The following is a 14470-nucleotide window of genomic DNA, read 5'->3' on the forward strand; positions in this document are numbered from 1 at the left end:
TTTTTAATAATTAATGGACTCAATAAAATAATACTTTATAATCACGGGGACCATTTATGTAATTTACCCTAAGGTTAAAAGGTTAAGGGTTTATTAGAAAAGTTAAAAGGTATGGATTATTCAATTGATGGATTTTATGGATCTTTTCATTAGCTTGATCTTATCTTTTAACCGCTGTTAAACCCTAAATTTAGAGATAACCTCGAGATTGATTTCTATAGAAATCATTTCCACCTGACTATAACTATTGACAACTCCTGATTGAGTTTTAGTATTTATAAATCAGCGAGGTCAATTCAGTAATAAACATCACATATAATTGTAATTTATAAGATTTTGAATTAACTCGGAGAACCCCATCGCCCTTTTTTAAAATTTCAAATTATTATATATTTTAAATATTTATTAATATTTTCGGTTGATAAATTATTTTATATTCACTTATAATTTTAGACCCTATTTTTAAATTTTTAGATTGAGTCTAACATATCTCTACTTTTGGTTAAAACAATTATCGTAAAGATAAATACTTTATTATTTTAATTGTCTAATTATATGGTATGGGGGGTGTTGTTTTCCAAGAGTTGGAAACTTTTGTCGGAGATGTTTGGCGAGACCAAGTCAAAAACATGCTCTCATTTTCGTGGCGGCTACTGTAATACTTTTCAGCTCTTCAGATAATACCACGTGGACACTGTTGATGAATAAAGTAGTGTTTGATTAATTGCGTATATGGAATTTAAATTAAGATTTTATGCTATCATACAAATAATAGAAAATATAGGTTTTATTACCCAAATGTAAAAAAAGAAAATATTGACTACACATGAAAATTGAGGTTTGATGTTACACGTGAGCTAATAAATTGTCGTTTTAGAGGATGAAGCTTGGAATAATTTAGGTTACAGAAAATAAACTATTTTTTAATTTATACGAAACGCGTTGGCTGTGGGGGTTCACGTCGGATTCCGCATTGAAAATTGCCACGTCAATCATTGTCATGTTTGCTTTTTCACTTTATAATAATAATAATAATTATTATTATTATTATTATTTCGATGGAAAAAACACTTTGGATTAGACCATTGACCATAAATCTTCATCGTTGACTCCCAATAGTTGCTTGCATGATGAGATTCCAAGGGTTATCTTCATCATGCACCCCTAAACTATCGAAGAATTTCTACATTAATCCTTTAATTTCAAAACATTCTTATTAAGTCGTCCATTTAATGTCTTCCTATCAATTTACCTGTCACTTTACTTTTAATTGCCGGTTTAACTACACGTGTTTGAAAATATTAGTAATCTATAAGTTTTTAAAGAAATAATCTTGTCAAAGTCAAACTAATTAGGATAAACTAAAACAAATTATTATACTTTTGTTTAAAAAATCAATATGCAACACGTAATATGCTAGTATGGTCTAACTATAAAAAATATAAATATTTTATAATATATATATATATATACACACACAAAATATTGATGTTTAACTTAAAAACACAAATAAACATCAATATCTACAATTAAAGAAAAACATTATCTATTCTAACATAAAAATACATATAACAATAATGACATGTTGATAAATTAATGTTATCACAATTCAAACCGCATGCAATCTTTGATGATTGTAAATCCTATCAATAGAAAGAAATAAACTTGACAATCCAAAATAGAGATAGATCAACAAAACAATCAGATAAACGCGAATTAAAGATACGTCATCAAATTCAACTATAAAAAAATATAAAACTTACTACAAGAGAAAATAAAAGATAAGTTACAAGAGCATAAAGAAATGTACTACAAAAACATATTTAATAAAAGGGGTTCATTATTATAGCTTTTTTAAAGATAATTAATAAAATGTTTAATATTTTTTCGACTTTTATACTCTCTATAGATAAAGGTGAATTAAATCAACCAAGTTAAATTAATAAAGAAATTACATATTAATATAATATTTAAAGCTATTTAAAAATTTTACATCATCGCTTTAATAATAGGAACTAACAATGTTACAACTTTGGATCTACTAATGATATTATAAATGTAAAAGGACTAAATTAAAAGAAAATGATTAACGGAAAGGACTAAAACCAGAATTGATCCAAAAATAAATAAAATCATAATAAAAAGAAGATTTCTACTGTTTGATTGATCATGATACATATTGAATGACATGACGTGAAGTGATTCCTTGTTTTTATATAATTACAAAGGCAAATTTGTAGTTTACCCGAGCGGGCATTCACGACCAAGGCGCAACCTTTCTTCCACGTCAATGAATCAATCATAAAAGTCCATCCACCGTTGAAGCAAAAATCTGGTTCAAAAAACTCATTGCTTGCTGCGTTAGTAATGATAATTAAGTGAAGGCGTTAGAATCTTTTAGAGTTCGTTGAAAGGCCAAGTTTCATTAAATAGCTCCGGTGGATAGTGAAAGCGACGCAGTATTGGCAAAAGATCCGGCGGTTCGGCGAAAAATTTATTATTTTCCCCTCATTAATGTCCTCTGACCCTCTCTCTTAAAAGCTCGTGCCATCATTCATTCTTTTTTCTTTTTCTCTAGAAACAAACAACTACCCTTTTTAGCCTGTTAGCTACTTGGCTTAATCTCGAAGATTAGCGTTTGTAAATCTTACGTTTTTACAGCTTTTGGACTTAATCACATGCAGCTCAAATTAATCTTTTTTATTGGTAAGTTATTACTTTTGGGTCGGCGGTAACAAAGGAACAACATCGAGTGCAGAATCATAGCTCGTGATTGGAGGTAAGAATTTGCGAAGAAGAAGAAAAAAAAATCAACTTTTTGTTTCTACTTTCCCCTTTTTTTTTCATTTTTGGTAGTAATGGTAATGGAGAACATAGAAATCTAACAGTTTTATTTTATTGTATTTTTTTCAGATACTTAGCCGTTAAAGAGCTTCATGAGGATTAATTAGCTTTCATATTACCAATGGAAGCTGAAAGAAATGTGCTAGCAATCTTGTTTTTAGCTGTAATTTTGTTCTTGATCCAGTGCGTGTTGGCTCAGGGAGTTCGGATAAGTTCTCAAATCGAACGGCGGGCATTGCTCGACCTTCGGTCATCGTTGGGTCTCCGAGCGAAAGAATGGCCGATCAAGGCGGACCCTTGCACATCGTGGCTCGGCGTCCAATGTCAAAACGGCACCGTCAGGAACATCACCGTTTCCGGTTTAAGAAGAACCAGACTCGGACGGCTAAGTCCCCGGTTCAATGTCGATTCTTTGGTTAATTTGACCCAATTAGTTTCTTTCAATGCTTCCGGGTTCCCGCTCCCCGGGTCAATACCCGATTTGTTCGGAAGCCAGTTGGCTCATCTCGCGGTTCTTGATCTCCGATCATGCAATGTCTCCGGTTCTATCCCTGCTTCACTCGGCAACTCGAGTCGACTCACTTCTTTGTATCTTGATAGTAATAATCTTGCTGGTTCTATTCCTTTGGCACTGGGACAGTTAAGCAACTTGAAATTTCTTGATCTTTCGGGGAATTCGCTTACTGGGTCAATTCCTTCAAGTTTTGGGTATCTTACAAACATTGAAAGGCTTGAACTTGGTTCAAATTACTTATCTGGGTCAATTCCTCCTGGTTTAGGTTCTTTAAAAGGTCTTCAAGTGTTTAATGTCTCGGATAATAATCTCTCTGGTTCAATTCCTTCTCAATTTAGTAATCTTTCTAGGTTGCTTGAGCTTGATCTTAGTAAGAATTCTTTGTATGGGTCGTTGCCCAAGGAATTTAAGATGTTAAAAAGTTTACAAAAGATGGTGATGGAGGACAACATGCTAGCTGGACCTCTGCCTGTTGATTTGTTTTCAAGTCTTACCCAGTTGCAAGTTGTGGATTTGAGTGGTAATAAACTTGATGGTGTTCTTCATGTTACATTTTGGTCAATGCCTGATTTGCGCTTCTTCGATGTATCGAGTAACAATTTTACAGGTCCTCTACCTGCTCTTAGTTCTAATCACACTGTTTCTGTGGCTGCTGTGTTTAATCTGTCGAATAATTTCTTTTATGGCACTTTGAATTTTTCACTTGGGAGGTTCAAATCCATTGATGTATCGGGTAACTATTTTCAAGGTAAGGTAGTTGACGACGGTGGAAGAAATGCCACTGTTGATAAGAATTGCCTTCAAGCACTGAACCAGAGGAGTTTGGATGATTGTAGGCTGTTTTATACAGAAAGAGGGCTAAGTTTTGATAATTTTGGGGAAGGAAACATAATTCAGCCACGTGCTGCAGAATCTCGTTCCGAGAGCCGAAAAAGATGGATATTTATCTTGGCAGGAGTATTAGGTGGAATCGGTTTCATCGTAGTTTTGGTATTGGTGCTAGTATTGCTCTTGAGACGGTATGATAAGGGCATTAGGAATCAAAGAGGGAGTGGCAATATAGGGCCAGTTCCGGAAGGAGATAGCTCTCAACTTCCTAAATATCCTTTAAATATAGATGGCTCTGGAGATCCATTTACTTACGAGCAGTTGCTCCAAGCAACTGCTAATTTTAGTGGGACGAACCTTATTAAGCACGGCCACTCAGGGGACTTATTTCGTGGTGTCTTGGAAGGTGGGATCCCTGTGGTCATAAAAAAGATCAATTCGAGCTCTTCCAAGAAAGAACTGTACATGACAGAATTGGATTTATTCAGAAAGCTTTCTCACCCGAGATTCGTCCCTCTCTTGGGGCATTGCTTGGAGCATGAAACTGACAAGCTTTTGGTCTACAAGTATATGCCAAATGGGGATTTGGCCAATTCATTTTACAGGGCTACCAACTCAGATGATGATAGTTTGAAGTCCCTGGACTGGATTACAAGGTTGAAAGTAGCTACTGGAGCTGCTGAAGGCCTGTACTACTTGCACCATGAATGTAACCCTCCCCTTGTTCACAGGTATTAGATGCTACAAACTATAAATCTCAAAAATCTGGGACGAGAATGTGAATCTATATAATAGCATTTTGAATTTGTTGCAACCTTAGTATGGTTTCCTTTTCAATATCAATCTTTAATGCTGTATTACTTTTGTGGTTTAAGGGATGTTCAAGCAAGCAGTATCCTTCTTGATGATAAATTTGAAGTGAGGCTTGGAAGCTTGAGTGAAGTTCATGTCCAGGACGGGGATACAAACCAAAATGTGCTCACGAGATTGCTTTGGAAGCCACAGTAAGTATTATTCAAATTACTCTATTTTTACCCTTTTCAAGCCATATGTTTGCCAGGATAGTTTTAGTAGTTTATATATCCCCTTTCTTTTAGTACTTTATATATCCGTTAGTTTAGAAAAAAAAAATTATTGTCTGTCTTTTGTCTATGATTTGTCTATTCTTTGCTGTCATCTGTATTGTAATTGCTTTTAAGCACATGTCTTTTATCTTATGATGAAAGGACCGGGTATCATATTGCTTTGCATGCTCCATTTAACGTAGGCAATTTGATATGAAAGGGCTACGGACTATGGCCTAGCGATGTGTAAACTAGCACATTTGATGCTAAAGATGACTTTTCTTGTCGGATGGACCCAATTCCAGCCAATACATTGTAGTGTGATGAACTGATGAAAATATCTCAGCACATTTGATTCAACATTGACATTTGATCTCGATATGGCCTCATTAGATGTAAATTAATATGCATATGAGCAAGTGACAGTTTCTTTCTGTTATTGTATATTTTGTTCGAAGATATAATGAAATCCCCTTTTCGATGTGCAGGACCTCTGAACCAGGCCCCTCAGGTTCAGGTACGTAAAAGTTCGATTTCGTTGTTGTTACTATTCACTAGGGTGGGGATTCACTTCATTGATTATCATTTATGTTTATCTTTCAGCCACTAGAACTATTTCCTCTTTTTTTTTCAAGAAACACTAAAACAAATATATGCTGGCCCTTTTTCTGCAGCAATGACATATTTGAAAGTAATTCATAATTCTTATATGATTCTTTGGAAATGGACAGGCTCGACTTCAGCTACTTGCACTTATGACGTGTATTGTTTCGGAAAGGTATTACTAGAGCTTATAACAGGGAAGCTTGGTATCGGTAAAGCGGAAGATGCATTTACGAAGGAGTGGCTAGAGCAAACTTGCCTTGCATCAGCATATATGAAAAGGAATTGGTGACTAAGATCATGGACCCATCATTAATTGTAGATGAGGATCTATTGGAAGAGGTATGGGCAATGGCTATTGTGGCAAGGTCATGCCTTAACCCAAAGGCTTCAAAAAGACCCTCAATGAAACATATACTCAAAGCATTGGAAAACCCTTTGAAAGTGGCAAGGGAGGAGAGTTTCAACTCTGTGAGGCTAAGAACAACTTCGTCAAGGCGGTCTTGGAGCGCTGCGTTCTTTGGTAGTTGGCGGCAGAGCTCATCGGAGAGTGCCACCATTTCAGGCCACCAAAATAGAGAGGGTTTTAGTGGTTTCAAACTGTCAGGCAGAGTAGGGTCTCATGGAAGCGGGGGAATCGAGCACTCATCTTCACGTAAAAGGTTATCGAATGAAATTTTTCCCGAACCGGTCGAAATACAAGACATGGAGAGGTTAGATGAAAACTAGTTGATAGAACTAGTGTTTGCTAGTGTGTTAATGAGTTTTAAAGGGCTTATGTCAAGTGCCTGCTCAAACATTGAATCCCCATTGTTTCTAGTACAACACCATCGGGTTCGAAGGCAGTCTTAGGAAGAAATCATACGGGCGATCCCGTCTGGTGGAGCTGATGCCTAACCACAGCCGAAGCCGGCCATGGAGATGAGAGGGGAGCTATCCAGCGAGATTTTTTTTTTATATTTCGAAGCTTGTTTTGTAGTCTATTTAACCAGGCAATTGTTCATTGTAATTGGCACTTTCTCTTGCATATCCGATCATATAGAGTGTAAAATTGCAGAAGATCCGTACCATTTCGGTCATAAACTGGTAATATGCTGTAAGTTTCATTTCCATCAAGATGATGTCTTACAGCCGTTTTTGTCCATATCTGATAATATTGTGCATATCAACCAATTTCAAGTACAGATTTAATAGTTTAAATTAATTTTAAAAAGGAAATGTTGTTGTTATTAGAAGATTCGGGTTTAATCAATTACGTTTGCACAATAACGATAAGAGACTTTAAATATATACTACATTGTAATATTTTTTAAAATATTTTAATTATTTTTTATAATTACATGAAAAATATGATAATTTTAAAACTTATATTTGTATAAAACATATTTATACCTATGTAATTGATGTATTATACTTGTATATATATATATATATATATTAAAATTTTTTGATATTACCAATGGAGTTGGTTCTTGATATCACTTTGATATTAAAAACAGAGGATGCAGTGGGCCCTCAGGATTATATATAGTTTCGTCTATGTTTATGGTATAAATAATTTATTTCTAATATGTTAAAAATAAAACTTTAATTAGCGTTGATAAATATCCATGGAAATTGTGGTGTACGTAAAAATATAAAGATCAAAACTAGAATATATACGATTTAATTAAAATAAATAAAAATATTATCTTACTAGATTATATATACAGTTATCAAAGATTATATATAAAATTTATCTTTTTAAGGAGTGAATTGATTTTTCTTTTAGAAAAAACCCTCAAACCAAATGTAAACGTATAACTACATTACAACTTTAATAGATTGAAAATTTTAAAAAGATTTTTATCAATATATATATATATATATATATATAAAATAAAGTCTAAAATCGTCCATATAATATCTAAATGAAAACGCACGATTAGTTGATCTTTCAAGTATCAGTCGCAACCCTAAAAGAAAAAAAGATTTGAAAAGACAGAAACTAAAATAGTGAGCTATAAATTTCAGTGTGTCCTCTAAGTGCAACAAATATCGATAACATGCCATAAACAAATCAGATATGTCATAAAGATGCAAATTTAAATTCTGCCAGTAGTAAACCAATTGACTATTACCAAATATTATAACAGTAAATTTCAAACAACCTTACCCTTCGAAGAGGATCCCAAACAAAAATAGGACGGGATATTATTCTCCATAGAGGATCACATGCAGAAATAGGATGGAGACACTATACTCCATAAACGATCCCAATCAAATGATAGAAATACATATACATTAGTTCATAGATTAAAAATGGTACAACAACAACTAGGTATCGAACATGTCACAGATAAAACATAACTAGAATACGAACATACTTACAGTAACATCATACAATATAATAAGATAAAATTATTAAATGCATCACACGAGTCAAGGGGACACATCAAAAACAACTAAACAACATCATCTAAGCCTTATATCTAAAAATAATACACTACTACATGAGTACAGAAACCGTATATCTAAACAGAAATAATAAATCACTAAACAACACTTACGTGTATCTTGAGACGAACGTGCATAATCGAACTGAGCTGAGCGAGGGTAGTCGAGATTTACCAGAGAGTCATGACATTAAAAAACATAAAGGTAGGGGTTATTCAGTTCGAGGTCAGATCAGTTTACTATTTGAACTAGCAGAATCATCCTCACATATGCATGGTGGCACGTGGGGCGCACGGAGGCCCTTTCGGTGGCCGATTTGCAACAAAAATTTTCAGGATTACGTTTTAAGGCACGAGGAGTTACTTATCGGGGTACGGTGGAGCAAGGTAGAAATACGATTTTTGTAAAACTAAAAAAATTTCTCTTCTTCGATCGTCGATGGCGACGAGAAAACCAAGAGTATCAGACGAATCAAAACAACGAGACCAAGTGAACGATGTCGACGGTAAGACTCACGATGACACAACGATGATGGAATCAATGAAAAATCAAAACAGTTGGTGAAGAGAGAGAGAAACAATTGAGTGGTTTTAGCACGAACATGAAAATAGAAAGAAATGAAAGGAATAAGGATTTTAAAATAACTTAATTTTTGGGTAAACTACGACATTAGTTTTGTAACACCCCAACCCGTACCCGACCCGGATACGAGTTCGAGATGTCACATTGACTTTTTAAAACAATTTCTTTACAAAATAACTGAACATTTGAACTTATATTAAGAAAATATAATAAATACTATTAAATTATGCTTCATTATAAAAATTTGAAAAAAATATGTATTTGTGAACAATACTATATGGTATGAACAACATCATGAACAATACCATGAACAGTGAACAATTTAGAATATAAATTGTGTATCGATGCACTACTACAGTGCATTACAATTTAGTCACTAACCCGGTATTGAGGATGTTACAAGTTCCCACACTTTTGAGGGCTCACGAAAAGGCATAGAAACTTTAAGAACCTTGTAATTTACTCCCAATTTTAGGGGTGAGACAACTCTTCCCCTTAAAAAATTCAGCCTTGAAATTTTACCTGGCAGAAAAAGACAATGAAATTGATCCTTCATAGACTGCTGAGTCTCTCAAGTGGCCTCCGCAGGGCTACAATTACTCCACAAAACCTCAACCATTGGTATATGACGACTTTTAAGAATTTTGATCCTCATATGTAAGAATTTGAATGGACTCATCCTCATAACTCAAATCAGGTCTCAACTCAACATCCTCAATAGAAATAATATGAGACGGATCAGAATAATAGCGTCTCAACATAGAGACATGAAAGATATTGTAAATACGCTCAAGCTCAGGCGGTAACTCAAGCTGATAAGCAACTGGTCCAAACTCGACGTAGAATCTGATAAGGTCCAATAAACCTCATACTCAATTTGTCTTCACGTCCAAACCTCATAACCTTCTTCCAAGGAGATACTTTCATAAAAACTCGATCGCCTAAACTAAACTCGATATCACGTCACTCCAAATCAACATAAGACTTTTGTCTATCAAAAGCAGCCTTAAGCATGTCTCGAATCAACCTAATAGTACCTCAGTCTCCTGAATAAGGTAGGGTCTTACTATCCTCCTCTCAAATAACCCGGTCTAACATAATGGGGTACGACACCTACGACCATACAAGGTATCGTACAATACAGTGCTATCTGAATATTGATATGATAACTGTTGTTATAGACATATTCAACTAATGACAAATGATCTTCTCAATTGTCCTGAAAATTTATAATATATCCTCTCAGTGTATTTTTTTTGAGAATCTGAATAACTCGCTCATAATGATCATCGAACTACTAGCGAAAAGCGTATTAAAATTGATACATCTATTAAGTATTTTGATTCATTTCACGTGGAGAAAATACATTTGAATTGAGACATTGTATTTCAATATTATCTAAAAAAAAGTGGACAGGATTTCATATGCATTGTTGCCATCCAATTGCGTAAAAATACTTCTTTATATTATCACTACAGCATCAGCAAAAGCAAATCTCAGCCAGAAAAATAAATCAAATAAATCTAAATTTCAAACTTTTAAAAAATAATATTTAATTTTAGTATTAAATCTACTTCTTAATTCAATTATAATTATAATTTTTAATGTTAGTAATTATTGTTATCTTTTTTGGTTAATATGGTAAAATTAATTAATTATAACACTATACAAATAGTGAATAATTAACTAAACAATAAGATACGCCAAAATTAACCTCATAATGTAGTGGAATTTTTTTTTCGTGTATTGTATTGTATTGAATTTTTATTTTTATTTTCAACTAGAGTGATATTTACAGTTCTCTCATAATAATATCCGAATTGCATGTCGACTTTAAGAAAGATGGTCGAACGATACAACATCTTTTACGAAACGACCACTGTACACGATAAATTATCTTTAATGCAATAAAGGACGAACTTCCCTCCTTATATTATGTTTTCACCGTGAACTTCCCCTTTACACAACTCACTAAACACTATTCTTATCTTCTCATCTTTCTTTCTTGTTCTATCTTTCTTTAAGACCATCTCCAACACATCGCTAGAGTGGAGAAAATCTCCATTTTAGAGATGAATTTCAACTCCAGCCCATCTCCACTTGCAACGCTAGAGTAGAAAAAAGCTACAGTGATACTCTACCTCTAGAGTTGCACTGTAGCTGCGCTACATTTTTTTTTGTTATTTTTATGATTTTTGGTTATTTTTACTTTCTTTTGTTATTGTCTTTTTCTTTTCCTTTTCTTTGTTACATTATTTTCTCTTATTCTATCTTTTATTTTTTTATTGTAATTTCTACATAATAAAATAAAAATTAAACATAATATAATAAATTGAAGTAGATTAAATTGCAAGATAGATAAAAATACATTGAAATTAGATAAATAAACATACTAATAGTTAAATATTGTGAATAAAGTAGAGTTGGTGGTAATGTAGAGCTAGTGCTGGAGGTGAATTACTATTTCATCTTTAGAGTAGAAATAGAACCAAAAAATGGGTCTTGAGATATTTATGGGAATATATAGATTTTAGCTAAGTTTTGAGTTCTAGGGAGATTGTTTAGATGTTATTCAACCCCTAGATGGATTGGTAATCCATTTTCTCATTTTGTTTGGTGATGGAGATAGGAGAAAGCTCAAGAGCTAAAGGAAAAGAAAAATTGAATCTTGAGTGAGTTGAGAAAGTTTCTAGCCATCCAATAAGAAATGTAACAACTTTACAACTCTTTCATACTCTTAGTGAGTCATTAGAAGTTCAAAATAGTTTAAATGGTTGAGTTGAGCATGATAAACATTTTCATGGTGAAATTCTTGTTTTAGAGTTATAAATGTGTTTAAAGCCTCTATTATGACCCTTGTTGATCAAATAAAACTTTAAGCATTTTTTGGGATCTCATTAAGGTCTTTGGGATTGAATTATAGCATTATATGATTTCTGCAGGTAAAGTATCGATACTATTAGCATATTATCGTTACTAGTTCTTCGTTTTGGGGAAATTTGTGAGTTTCTAGGTAAAAGTATCGATACTCTTTCAAGAGTATCGAAACTTTGGGTCATAGTTTCGAAACTCCCATAAAGTTTCAAAACTAGGAAGAACATAATGTTTAAAAGTATCAATACTTATATAAAGTATCAAAACTTTTGCAGTAGTATCGATATTTTCAGTCTGTTTTGGGCAAAAATGTTAGTTTTTAAGAGAATTAGACTCGAGGTACCCCAATGCTTCTTTTTATCATCAAATAAGACTACAACTGAGAATATTAATGATATTAATTACACTTAGAAACAAGTTTTATTAGGATAACATAAAAATAGCCTTGGATGATGCTCAACAAACGACCAGGACACCCGAGTTCCTTTAGAAAATGCTAGCATTATCGAAAGTATAGATTCAGTCCGGATATATCCTTAGGTAGGGCCAAGGCCCTTCTGACTAACTATGTTTGCTAAGGCCTTAATACTCTTTAGAATAAATTGTGGGTTAGTCAGGGGTATGGTTTTCGATGCAGAGAATTTCAGTGGTCATATCCAAGGTAGACTAGAAGAGTGTGTGAGCTTCGAGATGCAGTACCCATCATAATGTCTACCATAGCGTAAAGAGTGAGTATTCAATGATAGTAACTAAAGCTTTTTTAAAAGAAAACTAGCTTGGGCGCAAGGTTCAACACTCAAGGATTGGGTTAGTAGAATAAAACATATAGTAGAACATATAGCGGTAGACTTGATAGCTTGAGCATGTCATGAAAACTTTTAGTATAGCTCAGTTGATAGTGTGGTATTGGGCTAGTTAGCTCATCGTTTGAAATTTGTTTCCTTACGCAGGTTAGTCGAGAAGTAGTCCAAGGAATGTTTCACAATAGTGGTCCAGACCCAGCTAGTGCAGAGTATGTCTCGAGTTCATCTTTAGAGTGCATGTATATTTGTAAACCCCAATTTATATATATTTTTATATGAGTCCTAACTCATTTTAAACTATGATATGTATGATTTAAACATTATTTTGGGAGCTTCTAATATAAATTATTTTATTTAAATTGTAGCTAATTATTTTAGCATGATGGTTTCAAATGTTCATTTTAAAAGAAAAAAATTAATTAATCACTCTGGTAGTTCTGTGTGGCATTTTGATCGGTCGACTGTGTGTCATACTAGTTTAGGGTGTTACATTTAGTGGTATCAAAGCATCTATTTTAGACGTTCCTAGGACTTACAGGTCATAGTAAATAAGAGTTTATGAGTATGCATGCCTTTAGAGATCTAAAGAGTACTTCTACTTTTGAAATAGTTATAATAACTCCTCTTATTGTTTAAATTTTAAGAGTTAGATATGGATGAGAGACAAGTCATAGTCATGAGGGTAGATACGAGAGTAGAGCTTCCCTCACGGGAGATATCAGTGATGATTTCATACCCAAGATAGATTTTCAGGAGTCTGGGATGCGGGAGTTGAGGAGGCATATTTCTTTAGAGAGATGACTGCTACCTTGAGGAGCATAGCTAGAGCCTTACCCAGGACACCAGTAGTCCCACCTAATCAGGTAGCCCCGCCTTCTGTAGCTTCACAAGAGACTATTGAGAGGATCTAGATGTATCAGACCACATACTTTTTCAGGTCAAGAGATGACGACCCAATATCGGCTGATCAGTGGTTAAGGGAGACTCAGAGGACCATTCGTCTGAGAGTATGCTAGAGTGTATCACCTCATTGCTTAATGGTGATGCAATCGACTGGTGGGATACAATCGAGATGTCTTTGGAGCCAGAGCGACCTACCTAGGATCGATTCTTGAAGGAGTTTCGCCAAAAGTATATAGATGAGTCTCACATGGACGATTTGAGGGATCAATTTTTACAGTTAAAGTAGGGAGAACGTTATGTATCTGAGTATTAGGTGGAGTTCTTCGACTCAGTCGGTACGTACCAATGTTAGCATTGTCGAAGAATTTCTGCTGTAAGATGTTCAGGGAAGACATCTTCCATGATATCCTCACCCATCTATCTGCCAATCCCCCCAAATTTTTCCGAGTTGATCCGCCAGGCCAAGCCTTTAGAGATGGTGCTAGGGATAAAAGCTACAATTGTGAGTGCCACACCCGGTCAGGTCAAGGGAGTTACAGAGTCATCTGGACTATATCATTCATCAAAGAGCGTACGAGACTCTCAGGGTTCTTGGACAACTTCATAGGGCCAGTCTAGTAGACCTACTCATCAGGCGAGTAGAGGAGGTGGTACATCTGATTAGCGCTGGAGACCATTGGTCACTACCTCAGTTTGTAGACGGAAGCATGTAGAGGCGTACCGTCAGGGGTTTAGATGTTGTTATAAATGTGGTTTTTTGGACCATTTTATCATAGAGTTCCCAGAGACTCGAGATACGGAACCAGCTTTGACGCAGATGTTAGTTCCTATAGTTGAGAGAGGTAGAGGATCTCATAGGGGTGGTACCTCATCATCTAGTCAGACTGGTAGAGGTGCGACCCAATCAGGGGCTTGTATAGAGCCCATAGTTGTTGCTCGCCAGTTTACTGTCTAATCCTATGAGGATTGTGATGCAGCTGATGTTATTTTAGGTATTTTTATAGTGTTTTCTCTTCCAG

General features: G+C 34.5%; 1 pseudogene; it reads left to right on the forward strand.

Annotated features, from left to right (window-relative positions):
* Positions 1 to 2293: 2293 nt before the first annotated feature.
* On the forward strand, positions 2294 to 6909 carry LOC120113605 (annotated as a pseudogene).
* The last annotated feature ends 7561 nt before the right edge of the window (positions 6910 to 14470 follow it).

Source organism: Hibiscus syriacus, unplaced genomic scaffold (assembly GCF_006381635.1).
Source record: "Hibiscus syriacus cultivar Baekdansim isolate YM2019G1 unplaced genomic scaffold, ASM638163v2 tig00110210_pilon, whole genome shotgun sequence".
In the NCBI taxonomy this organism is placed as follows: domain Eukaryota; kingdom Viridiplantae; phylum Streptophyta; class Magnoliopsida; order Malvales; family Malvaceae; genus Hibiscus; species Hibiscus syriacus.